This window comes from Bos indicus x Bos taurus, chromosome 11 (genome assembly GCF_003369695.1).
Source record: "Bos indicus x Bos taurus breed Angus x Brahman F1 hybrid chromosome 11, Bos_hybrid_MaternalHap_v2.0, whole genome shotgun sequence".
Taxonomy (NCBI): domain Eukaryota; kingdom Metazoa; phylum Chordata; class Mammalia; order Artiodactyla; family Bovidae; genus Bos; species Bos indicus x Bos taurus.
Window position 1 is genome coordinate 43178082 of NC_040086.1, and position 14330 is coordinate 43192411.

The following is a 14330-nucleotide window of genomic DNA, read 5'->3' on the forward strand; positions in this document are numbered from 1 at the left end:
GAAAAATGAATAGGCACCTGCCTTACCCCTCCTTTGCACCAAATTCTCTTTTTTTAATGCAATAAATTGTATAAACAAAATATCTGCATCAACAATAGAAATTTCACAGTAAAAACACAGGGCCTGCATTAAAATTCAGTGCAGAATGATGAACTGGGTAGCAAAATAAAACCAGTGCACAGAAGCAATCATTCTTCTTTGAGACAACAAATTAGGATGTAAGCAAAAGATGCTGAACGGTGCCCTCTGACACCCCTAACATGGGGCAGTACAGACCTTTCTGTCACAGAGAACTGAAGAAAAGCCAGTTGAGAGGCCTGCTAGGAACTGTAACACATGGGTGCCCCTCCTTCAACATGGTCTCTGTGGCAATAGGCTGAGGTCCCACTGAGACACAAACTAGTCAGCCAAGCATAAAAACTTGAAGAGTAGGGTCCTTTTCCCAGAGACACTACACATGTGGATAGAAATGTAGCTTCACTGTGACTGCCTCCCCCATTCCACTCTCTCCTCCCCCACAATTCAGTAATAAAATATTACTACAGTTCTGAAATGTCATTGTTGCCAGCTTTTTTTTTTTTCCTTTTCATTTCATCTGGACCTGATGTCCTACTATTAAAATTTTGTCTGGGAATCTGCTTAATTCAGGCTGTTATAACAAGACACCATAGACTTGCTGTCTTAAACCACAGAAATGTTTATCATAGTCCTGAAAGCTGAGAAGTACAAGATCAGGGTGCCAGCAGATTTGGTGTGTGGTGATGTTAGGAGAAACACTGAAACCACCCACCCTGACCAGTCCCATTTGCAAGAGTTATTTTATGATAGGAGGTCCTCATAAGGAACATGGAACTAACAAGCCATCACCAACCAGAATTCCAGAAAGGTCAAAAGGAGACACTAGCCTATATGTCCTACCAACATGCCAGAATCCTGCTTGCTGGAATCCATCTTGGCTGAGTGATGTGTGTGCCACCAGGAAGGACCCTGAATCAGAATGATTGGCTGATGACAACTCAGAAACTAATCCTATTACCATAAAATCTGCAAGCCACCTGGCAGAGTAGCCCTCCTGGGTTCCCTTCAGTTCAGTTCGGTTCAGTCACTCGGTCGTGTCCAACTCTTTGTGACCCCATGGACTGTAGCATGCCAGGCTTCCCTGTCCCATCACCATCTCCTGGAGCTTACTCAAACTCATGTCCATCAAGTCGGTGATGCCATCCAACCATCTCATCCTCTGTTGTCCCCTTCTCCTGCCTTCAATCTTTCCCAGCATCAGGGTCTTTTCCAATAAGTCAGTTCTTTGCATTAGGTAGCCAAAGTATTGGAGTTTCAGCTTCAGCATCAGTCCTTCCAGTGAATATTCAGGACTGATTTCCTCTAGGATGGACTGGTTTGATCTCCTTGCAGTCCAAGGGACTCTCAAGGGTCTTCTCCAACACCACAGTTCAAAAGCATCAGTTCTCCAGTGCTCAGCTTTCTTTAAGGTCAAACTCTCACATCCATACATGACTCTCCATACATAACATAACAAAGCTCTAAGATGGTGGAATAGAAGGACATGTGCTCATCTTCTCCTATGCTGCTACTGCTAAGTCGCTTCAGTCATGTCCGACACTGTGCAACCCCACAGACGGCAGCCCACCAGGCTCCGCCATCTCTGGGATTTTCCAGGCAAGAACACTGGAGTGGGTTGCCATTTCCTTCTCCAATGCATGAAAGTGAAAAGTGAAAGTGAAGTCGCTCAGCAGTGTCGGACTCTTCGCGACCCCATGGACTGCAGCCCACCAGGCTCCTCTGTCCATGGGATTTTCCAGGTGTTAGGTAGGTAGAATAGGGAAAAGGAGTCCAAAATGGCGGTGGCTAAAAGACAAGGAAGGTCCGAGGACCAGAGTGAAGACTTCAGGCAGAACAAACAGAACAAACAGCACTCCTGGCTAAGCCCAATTTGCATAGGGCAGGCCCAGGTGGAGGAAAAAACATATAAAAGGAGGAGCCAAAGCGCTTTCTGATGGACTCTCTCTCCCGCATGCATGCGCGCTCTCTCTCTCTCTCTTTCTCTCTCTTTCTCCCTCCCCACGCACTTCTCCACTCTCTTCTCGTGGGGTCTTAGATTCTCCTCCTATCTTATAAATAAAACAGAGCTGTAACACTGATTTGCCTAAGAGCTGTAGCACGGTTTGTCCAAGACCTGAGAGCTGTGATGTGCCGAGGGCTTTAATGTCCGTTGCTCCAAATCTTTGTTGTGACGAGACAAAGAACCGAGGAACATACAGTCGCGTGACACAGGCAAGAGTACTGGAGTGGGGTGCCATTGCCTTCTCCGATCTTCTTCTATAAGAACTCCAAAACTGCAACTCACTGCTAAACAACCATCGACAGGAGAATTTGGATCCCACCAAAAAAAAAAAAAGATACCCCATGTCCAAGGGCAAAGGAGAAGCCCCAGCAAAAGGGTAGAAGGGACAGAATCATGTTTAGAATTAAACCTCACACCTGCCAGAGACGCTAGGAGGGCTCAAACAAATCCTTGTGTGCACCAGGACCCAGAGACCCCTGGGTTCCCTTACCTTCCTGCTTTCTGCTCCACCCCTCCCTGGGCGGGGGTGGGGGGTGGGTGGGGGGGTAGGGGGGTGTCCTTTCCCCAGTAAATCTCTCTGACAACTCATTTCTGAGTGTTAGCGCACTCTTGAGCCCTAGAAGGGATCCCCTTTCCTACAACAGTGAGAGCCCTCTTACTAGTTTGCAGATGTCAATCTTCTCATTGTATCCTCATAAAGCAGAGAGCAAAGAGAGAAGAAAGCTTCTTCCTGTTTCTTCTAAGGGTACTAATCCCATCATGAGGGCTCCACCCATATGATCTAGTTACCTCCTAAAATGTTCCATTTCCAGATAGCATTACAATGGGGATTAAAGTTTTAACATATGAATTGAGGAGTGTGTCCAACTGTGCAACCAATGGACTCTAGCCTGCCAGGCTTCTCTGCCCATGGAATTTTCCAGGGAAGAATCCTGGGGTGGGTTGTCATTTCTTACTCCACGAGGAGTAAAAGGCACAAACAGTCAGAACCCATATCAATTTCCAACAGCACCCAACACCTATTTTTTCAAAATTAACTGAGAAAGACTGGTCATGAATGCATGGAGAACAAATTTAACCATATATTTTATTTTTGTTGTTCAAAGTAGGGAGGGAGTCTGTGCATGATTCACCTATCATGCTACAGGCCTTGAGGTGAATTCCACATGGTCATTCACCTTGAGTTAAGGACCACTCTTTAATGGGGAAACATACAAGCTGCGGGTCAGGAAGAGAAGATGGCATGGCTTCAGGTCTTCCCATTATCCTAAAGAGAGAGAGATGCTGTGGCTAGGTGCTGTTGCATTCCAGTATAGGGACATGTACCCTGAGATGATACTTTCTTGGAGTAAAATTGTGAGAAATCAGCCTTGTCCAAATGTGGAAACAGGGACTGGAGCCAGTGTGACTATGTTTAGGCTCCAGCTGCCCAATACCTGGGGATTTCAGGGGTCCTTAGGAAGTTGCAACCCCTTTTGTTAGGGGTAGAAGGTTATCCTGGGAAGCTAAGTTTGGGCACAGCCAGTCCTGCTGGCAGAAAGGGAGACTCTTGTCCCTCCTGGCATGACACACAAGGCATCAAGGCTAGCTCCCACAGACATTTTAGGATGCTCCTACTTGAGGCACCATACTCATCTATTCATTTTTCAAGAAGTGCTAGTCACAACCTGCTAATGGCCAGTGTGAACAATACTGTGCTACAACAATCTGCTAGGTAAAGAAAATGCTTAGAGTTAATGGAAGACTGCTCAGAGGTGGAAAAGTTTCAGTGGCATACCTGTATTACATTCAGACACATCAGAATATTAAGTTACAGAAAGTAACTTGAGAATAGTCTTAAGTTACAGAAAGTTACAGTTAATTAATAACTGTAATTAAGTTACTGTTATTATTATTGAAGATGAATAACCAACAAGGACCTATTGTATAGCACACGGAACTCTACTTAATGTTATGTGCCAGCCTGGATGGGAAGGGAATTTGGGGGAGAGTGGATATATGTGTATTTATGGCTGAGTCTCTTCAATGTTCACCTGAAACAAACACAACATTGTTAATTGGCTAAGTGTTAGTGTTGGTCACTCAGTGAACAGGGAAAAGGTCAGTAGCTCAGTGAACAGTGAAAATGTCATTCTCTGAGTTGTGTCTGACTCTTTGTGCCTCCATGGACTGTACCCTGACAAGTCCTCTACGTATTGAATGGGCAAGAATACTGGAGTGGGTAGCCATTCCCTTCTCCAGGGGTTCTTCCTGATCCAGGGATCAAACTGGGTCTCCTGCATTGCCGGCATTCTGCTCACTCGTGTATAACTCTTTCAGACCCCAAGCAGATTCTTGACCATCTGAGCCACCAGGGAAGTACTAACCAGCTATAGTGAAAATGAAGTCGCTCAGTTGTGTCCAACTCTTTGCGACCCCATGGACTGTAGCCTACCAGGCTCCTCCCTCCATGGGATTCTCCAGGCAAGAGTACTGGAGTGGGTTGCCATTTCTTCCCGACCCAGGGATCGAACCCAGGTCTCCTGTATTCCAGGCAGATGCTTTAACCTCTGAGCCACCAGGGAAGCCCCTGGTGGCTATACCCTAATACAAACCAGCTATATCCTAATACAAAATAAAAAGTTTTAAGTTTGAAAACAAAAAAAGACAGAAGGCAAAATGGAGATAGTCTATCAATTAGGGAAAAAAGATGAAGATATAAGAAGATAAAGGAAGTTATTCTAAATAATACTTGAAATAAATTAATTCAACAAATATTTATTGAACACCTGTGCTAAGTTCTGAGGATAAGGTGATGAATAAGGCAGATATAGTCCCTACTTATCCTACAGACAAGTAAAGTGAAGTGAAATGAAATGAAGTCACTCAGTCGTGTCTGACTCTTTATGACCCCATGGACTGTAGCCTTCCAGCTTCCTCTATCCATGGGATTTTTCAGGCAAGAATATTGGAGTGGGCTGCCATTTCCTTCCCCAGAGGATCTTTCTGACCCAGAGATCGAACCCAGCTCTCCTGCATTACAGGCAGACTCTTTTACTCTCTGAGCCACCAGGGAATCCCACAGATGAGTAAACAGCCCAGTATAATCTTAAAAAGCTAAAATATTAATTTTTAAAGTTTTTTTCCTGAAATACTTGTACTAACACTTAAAACTCTCTCAAGGTGAAATCCTATTTACCTAAATTAACTGAAAAAAAAAAAACTGATGGATAAACAGAAACAATAATAAATTTTAAAGTAAAAATAAATTTTATGTAATCTTTAAAAATGATTCAGAAAATTTTTGAATGTTTATTTTGTGCTAAATTTATTTTAGGAAAAGACTGCCTTGTTGTTCAGTCACTAAGTTGTGTCCAGTTCTTTGCACCTCCATGGACTACAGCACACCAGGCTTTCCTTCACTATCTCCCAGAATTTGCTCAGACTTATGTCCATTGAGTCAGTGATGCCATTCAACCATCTTATCCTCTGTCACCATTATCTCCTCTTGCCCTAAATTTTTCCCAATATCAGGGTCTTTTCCAGTGAGTCATTTCTTCATATCAGGTGGCCAAAGTGTTGTAGCTTCAGCTTCAGCATCAGTCCTTCCAATGAATAACCAGGGTTGATTTCCTTTAGGATGGACTGGTTTGATCTCCTTGCAGTTCAAGTGACTCTCAAGAATCTTCTCCAGCACCACAGTTCAAAAGCATCAGCTCTTGGGGTGCTCAGCCTTCTCGACAGTCCGATTCTCACATCCATACATGACTACTGGAAAATCCATAGCTTTGACTATACGGACTTCTGTCAGCAAAGTGATGTCTCTGCTTTTTAATATGCTGTCTAGGTTGGTCATAGCTTTTCTTCCAAGGAGCAAGCGTCTTTTAAGTTTCATGGCTGCAGTCACTGTCTGCAGTTACAGTGGAGTCCAAGAAAATAAAATCTGCCACTTTTTCCCCACCTATTTGCCATGAAGTGATGGGACTGGATGCCATGTTCCTAGTTTTTTGAATGTTGAGTTTTAGATTTTCATACAAAAGCCTATTTGGGGAGAATTTTTAAGATTTAAAAATAAGAATCTTATAAGTATCCAAGACTCTTCAGCAACATTCACCAAGCTTTCAAGGACACATTATTATTTAATAGAAGGGCATTTTTCAAATATGCCAGAACTAATGAAATGTAGCCACTCTATGAATAAGCTATTTCAAGACACATTCTAGAGCAAGAGATGATCAAAAGAAAAAATTCAAACATAAGGAAGTTGCAGTTGGAAGAGACTGGCAATAAGTACTGAAAACATTTCATTTGTAGGGATGAGACTTGGTAATTGGTGTAAATACACTTATACCAAGAAAAAAATAGACAAAAAGTATGAATAAACAAACCCCAGGGAAATACAAATGGCTGGTAAAACATGAAAGATGATCACCTTCACCACTGATCAGAGAGATGCAAGTTAAAACCACAAAGAAATACCACTTTCCATGGATAAACAACAAGGTCCTAATGTATAGCACAGAAAATTATATTAACCATATATAAACCATAATGGAAAAAATATAAAAACAGAATGTATATATGTATATAACCAAGTCACTTTGCTGTACAGCAGATTGGCACAACACTGTAAATCAATTATACTTCAATTTTTTTAATTTAATAAAAAGAAATACCACTATCCAATCTATTATATTAACTTAAAAGGACACTTTTTTAATACTAACAGAAGAACCAGCTTGACATAGGAAACTACTGGCCAAAGTTGGGACAGTTTTAGTATCAAAAGAACAATGACTGTAATTAATTTTCAACACTGACTATACAAGAAACCTTGAGTTCATATGATACTCAAGAAAAATAAGAAGAATAAAACAAGCAAGCAAGCAAAGCAGATAAATTCTGCAGGTAACCATTACACTAAGTTCTTTCTCTGAAAGGGACAGGAACATTTTTCCTTTACAATATTACATCTCAGTGTACCTAATATTCCTAGTTGATGAGGAAAAGCACTTCTTTCAAGAAAAATGTCAGTTATAAAAGTAGACAGACTTGGAAAATCACAATTTACAATCCCTTGGTGGCTCAGACGATAAAGCGTCTGCCTGCAATTCGGGAGACCCGGGTTCGATCCCTGGGTCGGGAAGATCCTCTGGAGAAGGAAATGGCAACCCACCCCAGTATTCTTGCCTGGAAAATCCCATGGATGGAGCCTGGTAGGCTACAGTCCATGGGGTTGCAGAGTCAGACACGACTGAGCGACTTCACTTCACTTCAAGGACACAATTAAGCCAAGAATTATCAACAGATGCTAAAAGGTAAAAGGTTGGATAGTCACCTGGTGGCAAAATTATCACCTCACAGATCATTAGCTGGTTCCAAGGTGATAGTCATTACAAACACCCTGTGATCAATCTCAACATCACGAACAACGGAATAACCCCAGAGCTTCATTATGTGACTTCTAGTTACATCATTATGGAGTACAGTGTTTAACCTGAATTTAACTAAGCCTTTAGATTCAACTTCCAATAACAGAAAATTATCAGGGTTATTGTTAAATGATAATAAGAAAAAATCCAGAAATTAGGACATTCTAGGGGACAACTGCGGAGAAGGCAATGGCAACCCACTCCAGACGTCCATGGGGTTGATAAGAGTCGGACACAACTGAGCAACTTCACTTTCACTTTTCACTTTCATGCATTGGAGAAGGAAATGGCAACCCACTCCAGTGTTCTTGCCTGGAGAACCCCAGGGACAGGGGAGCCTGGTGGACTGCCGTCTATGGGGTCGCACAGAGTCGGACACGACTGAAGTGACTTAGCAGCAGCAGCAGCAGCAGGGAACAACTGACCTGGTCTTTCCAAGTAGTGTCATAGTAAAATAAAAAGCTGGAGAGAAGACTTCCTAGTGGTCTAGTGGTTAAGAATTCATGTGCTACAGTTTCATGCATGGTGGCATATTTTAACTGGCCTTGGTTCTTATCTTCACATCCTTTTCAGTTTATATACAAGAACACTTTATTTGAGATACAGGCCAAAGGTGAAGTTTCTCTTCGGAATCTGGCCAGTGATCCTGTTTGAGCCTCTCAGGAAGCAGTGATGAATTGTTACACCAAGAAAATAAAATAGCACGTACCCTAGGCCTAGCCAAACAAACAAGGAAATAAAGATCTACATGTTCAGATGTATTACGACCATCACAGCAAAGGAGTGACTTTCTGACATGCTGCCAGCCACACAGAGAATGAGGAATGGGACTTGTTGGATGTTTAGCTTGTGTCTTTATCTCATTTGTCTTCCCTCTCCTCACCCTCACCCTAAGATGTTTAAAAAGAAACAGACATAATGTGTATGTATATACCCGAATGCTGGAAGTATTGGGCTTCTCTTAACAGGTTAACAGTTTATGCTGATCATAGGAAGTTAACTTTTTCTCTTTTTTGACAAGGCTTGCATATGAATTTTTCTTAATATTTGATTAAATAATGAAAACAGTCAGCTAAGGACTAGCAAAACCCCATACCCAGTTGGCCTGCTGTGAGGCAGCACTTAGCTGCATCAGCCTTGATTTATATTTTTGTCATTATTTGCCTCTGCTGGTCGGAGTGTTGTAAGCAAGCTCAGACGTGCCACTGGGTTCTACACTAGTCACATTCCAGACTTACGGTGGGTGCTGGAGTGTCTCTGTGTGGTCACAGCCCAGTGGAGCGGGTGAGTCAGTCACCTTCTGCCCTTTATGAAGGCTGCCAGGACACCTGTAGAATGTTCCACCTCCAGCCAGTTAAAGGTTGTTGCCATGTTTCCTTTGATTTTTGCAGATCTTTAAGTTGTGACTGTTCTTATGGCTAGGCAAACATGATTGGTGGACTGACCTACTCATATTTCATCCTCCTAGAATAACTTATTTGAGGTTACCAGTAAATGTTGTTGTACTCTGACTTTAAAATTATGCAATATTTTCCAGTTTTCAGAGAGTCAATAGTTATGCCCAGGGAAATGCATGGAGTTAACTAGAGCTAAAATGATCAGGATCCTATTTACATAAAGCTTATTAGAATGCCTGTTCCTTCATGTTTTTAGAAGGAAATAGACATAAGGGTTGAAAACAGCTCTAACTTACTTGAACTTGTAACAGAACTACCAAAAATTAAAGCACTAAGAGACGGCAGTGAAATCTCATTGTAAGGCAGCTAATTCTATTGGAATTGAATGTATAACAAATTGAGTCACTTGTCTAAACACAACACCTGCCTGGAGTGAAAACTTGATTTGAAAAAAAAAAAAAAGAATTCATGTGCTAGTGCAGAGGAAGTGGGTTCAATCCCTGAACAGGGAACCAAGATCCCACATGTCTGACACAGTCAAATGAATGTGTATTTGTTTTTGTTTTTTTTTAAGTTGGGGGCGGTATGAGAAAGATACAGAGGGACAGAAAAAGGAGTGTCTGTTCTAGATTAAAGTACACTTCAGAAACCCAACAACCAAATGCAATCAGAGTTCCTGATTGGATTCTAATATGAACAAAGTTGCTGCAAAGACATTTTGGGGCCAAGCCTGGGAAACTTAGGTGTGTTGTTATTATTAACTGTGGTTCTGTAGGGAAGAATTCTTATTTAGATATGCATATCAAAACATTTAGGAGTGAGGTGGGGTGGAGGGCGGGAATTGGAGGAAGGCAGTCAAAAGTTACAAACTTCCAGTTACAAGATAACTAAGTACTAGAGAAGTAATGTACACCATTACTTCTAATTAAAATAACTATAATTAACACTGCTACATGTTATATATGAAAGTTGTTAAGAAAGTAAATCCTGAGCTCTCACCAAAAGAAAAATTTTTTTTCTTTTTTTTAAATTTGTTTATATATGAGATGATAGATGGTCAAAAAACTTATTCTAATAATCATTTCATAGTGTATGTAAATCAAATCATGCTGTAACCTTAAACTTACAGTGCTATTTATCAATTGTATTTCAACAAAACTGGAAGAAAAAATATTAGGAGTGAAATATTTAGGAGTCTATATTTACTTTAAAAAACTTCTGCTTAAAAAAAGTGAAACATGACAAATGTTAAAATAATTATTAAACCTAAGTGATAAGTTAATGGCATTTGTTACACTATTCTCTCTACTTTCCTGCACATTTATAATTTTCATAATAAGGACAAAAAGTATTTTTAATATCTAGCATTTGTGAGAGTTTAACGAAATAGACCATCCCACACAAATCATCTGGAGAAGGCAATGGCACCCCACTCCAGTACTCTTGACTGGAAAATCCCATAGATGGAGGAGCCTGGTGGGCTGCCGTCTATGGGGTCGCACAGAGTCAGACATGATTGAGCGACTTCACTTTCACTTTTCACTTTCATGCATTGGAGAAGGAAATGGCAACTCACTCCAGTGTTTTTGCCTGGAGAATCCCAGGGACGGGGGAGCCTGGTGGGCTGCCGTCTATGGAGTCGCACAGAGTTGGACACGACTGAAGCGACTTAGCAGCAGCAGCAGCATACACATTATTAGTTAGAGTGTAAACTGGTATACATTCTTAGGGGACAATTTGGAACACATAAATTTAAATTATTTATTTGTTCAGTTCAGTTCAGTCGCTCAGTTGTGTCCAACTCTTTGCGACCCCAATGAATCGCAGCACACCAGGCCTCCCTGTCCATCACAAACTCCCGGAGTTCACTCAGACTCACGTCCATCGAGTCAGTGATGCCATCCAGCCATCTCATCCTCTGTCGTCCCCTTCTCCTCCTGCCCCCAATCCCTCCCAGCATCAGGGTCTTTTCCAGTGAGTCAACTCTTCGCATGAGGTGGCCAAAGTACTGGAGTTTCAGCTTTAGCATCATTCCTTCCAAAGAAATCCCAGGGCTGATCTCCTTCAGAATGGACTGGTTGGATCTCCTTGCAGTCCAAGGGACTCTCAAGAGTCTTCTCCAACACCACAGTTCAAAAGCATCATTCTTCAGCACTCAGCTTTCTTCACAGTCCAACTCTCACATCCATACATGACCACTGGAAAAACCATAGCCTTGACTAGATGGACCTTTGTTGGCAAAGTAATGTCTCTGCTTTTGAATATGCTATCTAGGTTGGTCATAACTTTTCTTCCAAGGAGTAAGCGTCTTTTAATTTCATGGCTGCAGTCACCATCTGCAGTGATTTTTGAGCCCCGAAAAATAAAGTCTGACACTGTTTCCACTGTTTCCCCATCTATTTCCCATGAAGTGATTGGACCAGATGCCATGATCTTCGTTTTCTGAATATTGAGTTTTAAGCCAACTTTTTCACTCTCCTCTTTCACTTTCATCAAGAGGCTTTTTAGTTCTTCTTCACTTTCTGCCATAAGGGTGGTGTCATCTGCATATCTGAGGTGATTGATATTTCTCCCAGCAACCTTGATTCCAGCTTGTGCTTCTTTCAGCCCAGTGTTTCTCATGATGTACTCTGCATATAAGTTAAATAAACAGGGTGACAATATACAGCCTTGATGTACTCCTTTTCCTATTTGGAACCAGTCTGTGGTTCCATGTCCAGTTCTAACTGTTGCTTCCTGACCTGCATACCAATTTCTCAAGAGGCAGGTCAGGTGGTCTGGTATTCCCATCCCTTTCAGAATTTTCCACAGTTTATTGTGATCCACACAGGCAAAGGCTTTGACATAGTCAATAAAGCAGAAATAAATGTTTTTCTGGAACTCTCTTGCTTTTTCCATGATCCAGCGGATGTTGGCAATTTGGTCTCTGGTTCCTCTGCCTTTTCTAAAACCAGTTTGAACAACTGGAAGTTCACAGTTCATATATTGCTGAAGCCTGGCTTGGAGAATTTTGAGCATTACTTTACTAGCATGTGAGATGAGTGCAATTGTGTGGTAGTTTGAGCATTCTTTGGCATTGCCTTTCTTTGGGATTGGAATAAAAACTGACCTTTTCCAGTCCTGTGGCCACTGCTGAGTTACTGAAGTACAGATGTTTTACAATGTTGTATTAGTTTCATGTATACAACAAAGTGATTCAGTTATACATATATGTATAGGTTAGATTATTTTTCTAGATTTTTTTCCATTATAGGTTATTACAAGATATTGAGTATAGTTCCCTGTGCTATACAATAGGTCGTTGTTGGCTATCTATTTAATATAGAGTAGTTTGTATCTGCTAACCCCAAACTCCTAATTTACCCACTCCAGTACTCTTGCCTGGAGAATCCCATGGAGGGAGGAGCCTGGTAGGCTACAGTCCATGTGGTCTCAAAGAGTTGGACATGACTGAGCGACTACACTTTCACTTTCACTTTCCTTTCCTCTTTGGTAACCATAAGTGTGTTTTCAATGTCTGTGAGTCTACTTCTATTTTGTAAACAAGTTCATTTGTATAATTTTTTTTAGATTCCACATTAAGTGATATCATATTTGTCTTTATCTGATAAATTTTACTTTTAAATATACATATCATTTGACATAGTAATCCCATCTTTAAGAATTTATTAATAACTAGTGATACAAAGGTCTGTCTAGTCAAGGCTATGGTTTTTCCAGTAGTCATGTATGGATGTGAGAGTTGGACTGTGAAGAAAGCTGAGCACCAAAGAATTGATGCTTTTGACCTGTGGTGTTTGAGAAGACTCTTGAGAGTCCCTTGGACTGCAAGGAGATCCAACCAGTCCATTCTAAAGGAAATCAGTTCTGAATATTCATTGGAAGGACTGATGTTGTAGCTGAAACGCCAATACTTGGGCCACCTGATGGGAAGAACTGACTCATTTGAAAAGACCCTGATGCTGGGAGGGATTGGGGGCAGGAGGAGAAGGGGATGATAGAGGATGAGATGGCTGGATGGCATCACTGACTCGATGGACGTGAGTTTGAGTGAACTCTGGGAGTTGGTGATGGACAGGGAGGCCTGGCGTGCTGTGATTCATGGGGTCGCAAAGAGTCGGACATGACTGAGCGACTGAACTGAACTGAACTGAACTTAGTGATACAAGTATAGAGGATATAGGTATAAGGATATTTATTATAAGCATTGTTTATAATATAAACAAATTTGCGGCAACAGTGAAGTGGTTAAATATATTCTGACAAATATTACATACTATTTATGACAAAGAATGCCATATTACTGTTAAAAAGAACAAAGTAGGTGCATATTTACTATATTGGTTTGCTAGGGCTGCCTTAAAAAAGTAACAGATTAGGTGGGAGGCTTAAAGAATAGAGATTTATTTTCTTGCAGTTCTGGAGGCTAGAAACCTGAGACAGCGTGTCAACAAGGCTTCTCTCCTTGGCTTGTAAATGGATGTCTTTTCATGCGCCTTCATGTGGTCTTTCCTCTGTACCATCTGCGTCCAAATTTTCTCTTCTTATAAGGACATCAGTCATATTGGAGTAGAGACCACACTAACAACCTTATTCACACTTACCTTTGTCTTTAAACTCTATTTCCTGGACTTTCCTGGTGGTACAGTGGATAAGAATTTGCCTCCCAATGCAAGAAATAAGGGTTCAATCCCTGGTCTAGGAAGATTGCACATGCTACGGGGCGACTAAGTCCATGTGCCACAACTACTGAGCCTGCTCTTTAGGACCTGCGAGCTGCAACGACTGAGTCCATATGCTGCAACTTCTGAAGCCCATGAGACTAGAGCCTGGGCCCCACAGCCAGAAAAGCCATCGCAATGAGAAGCCCGTGCACCATAGGGAAGAGAAGCCCCCACTCGCCACTCGCCGCAACTAGAGAAAAGCCAAGCACAACAACAAAGACTCGGCACAACCAAAAATAAAAACAAACAAACAAATAAAAACAGCCTATCTCCCAACACAGTCACATTCTTAGGTGCTGGAAACTAGAACTTCAGCATATAAAATTTGGGGGACACAATTCGGTCCATAACATTAGTAACATAGAAAGATGTTCATGATTTTTTAGGTTAAAAAAAAATTTGAGCAGAATAGCCCATGCAGTACAATCCCCCTTTTTTCAAACTTAAACACTAAAAACAAACCTCTGGTACGTGCTTATTTGCAGTTTGGGGTACACTGCAAACATTCTGGAAGGACAGATATCCAGCTGTTAAAAATGGTCCCTGGGGAACAAAACTTGAGTTAGGAATGGGTAGGAGGGACAGATTTTCACTCTCGATCTCACTCTCTCTCTCTCTCTCTCTTTTTTTTTTTTTTACAAACATGGGTTACATTTGTAATTGGAAAATTTGAGTTTAAAAAATAGAGATACAGGGTAGACCCCTGATCAAAGAAAAA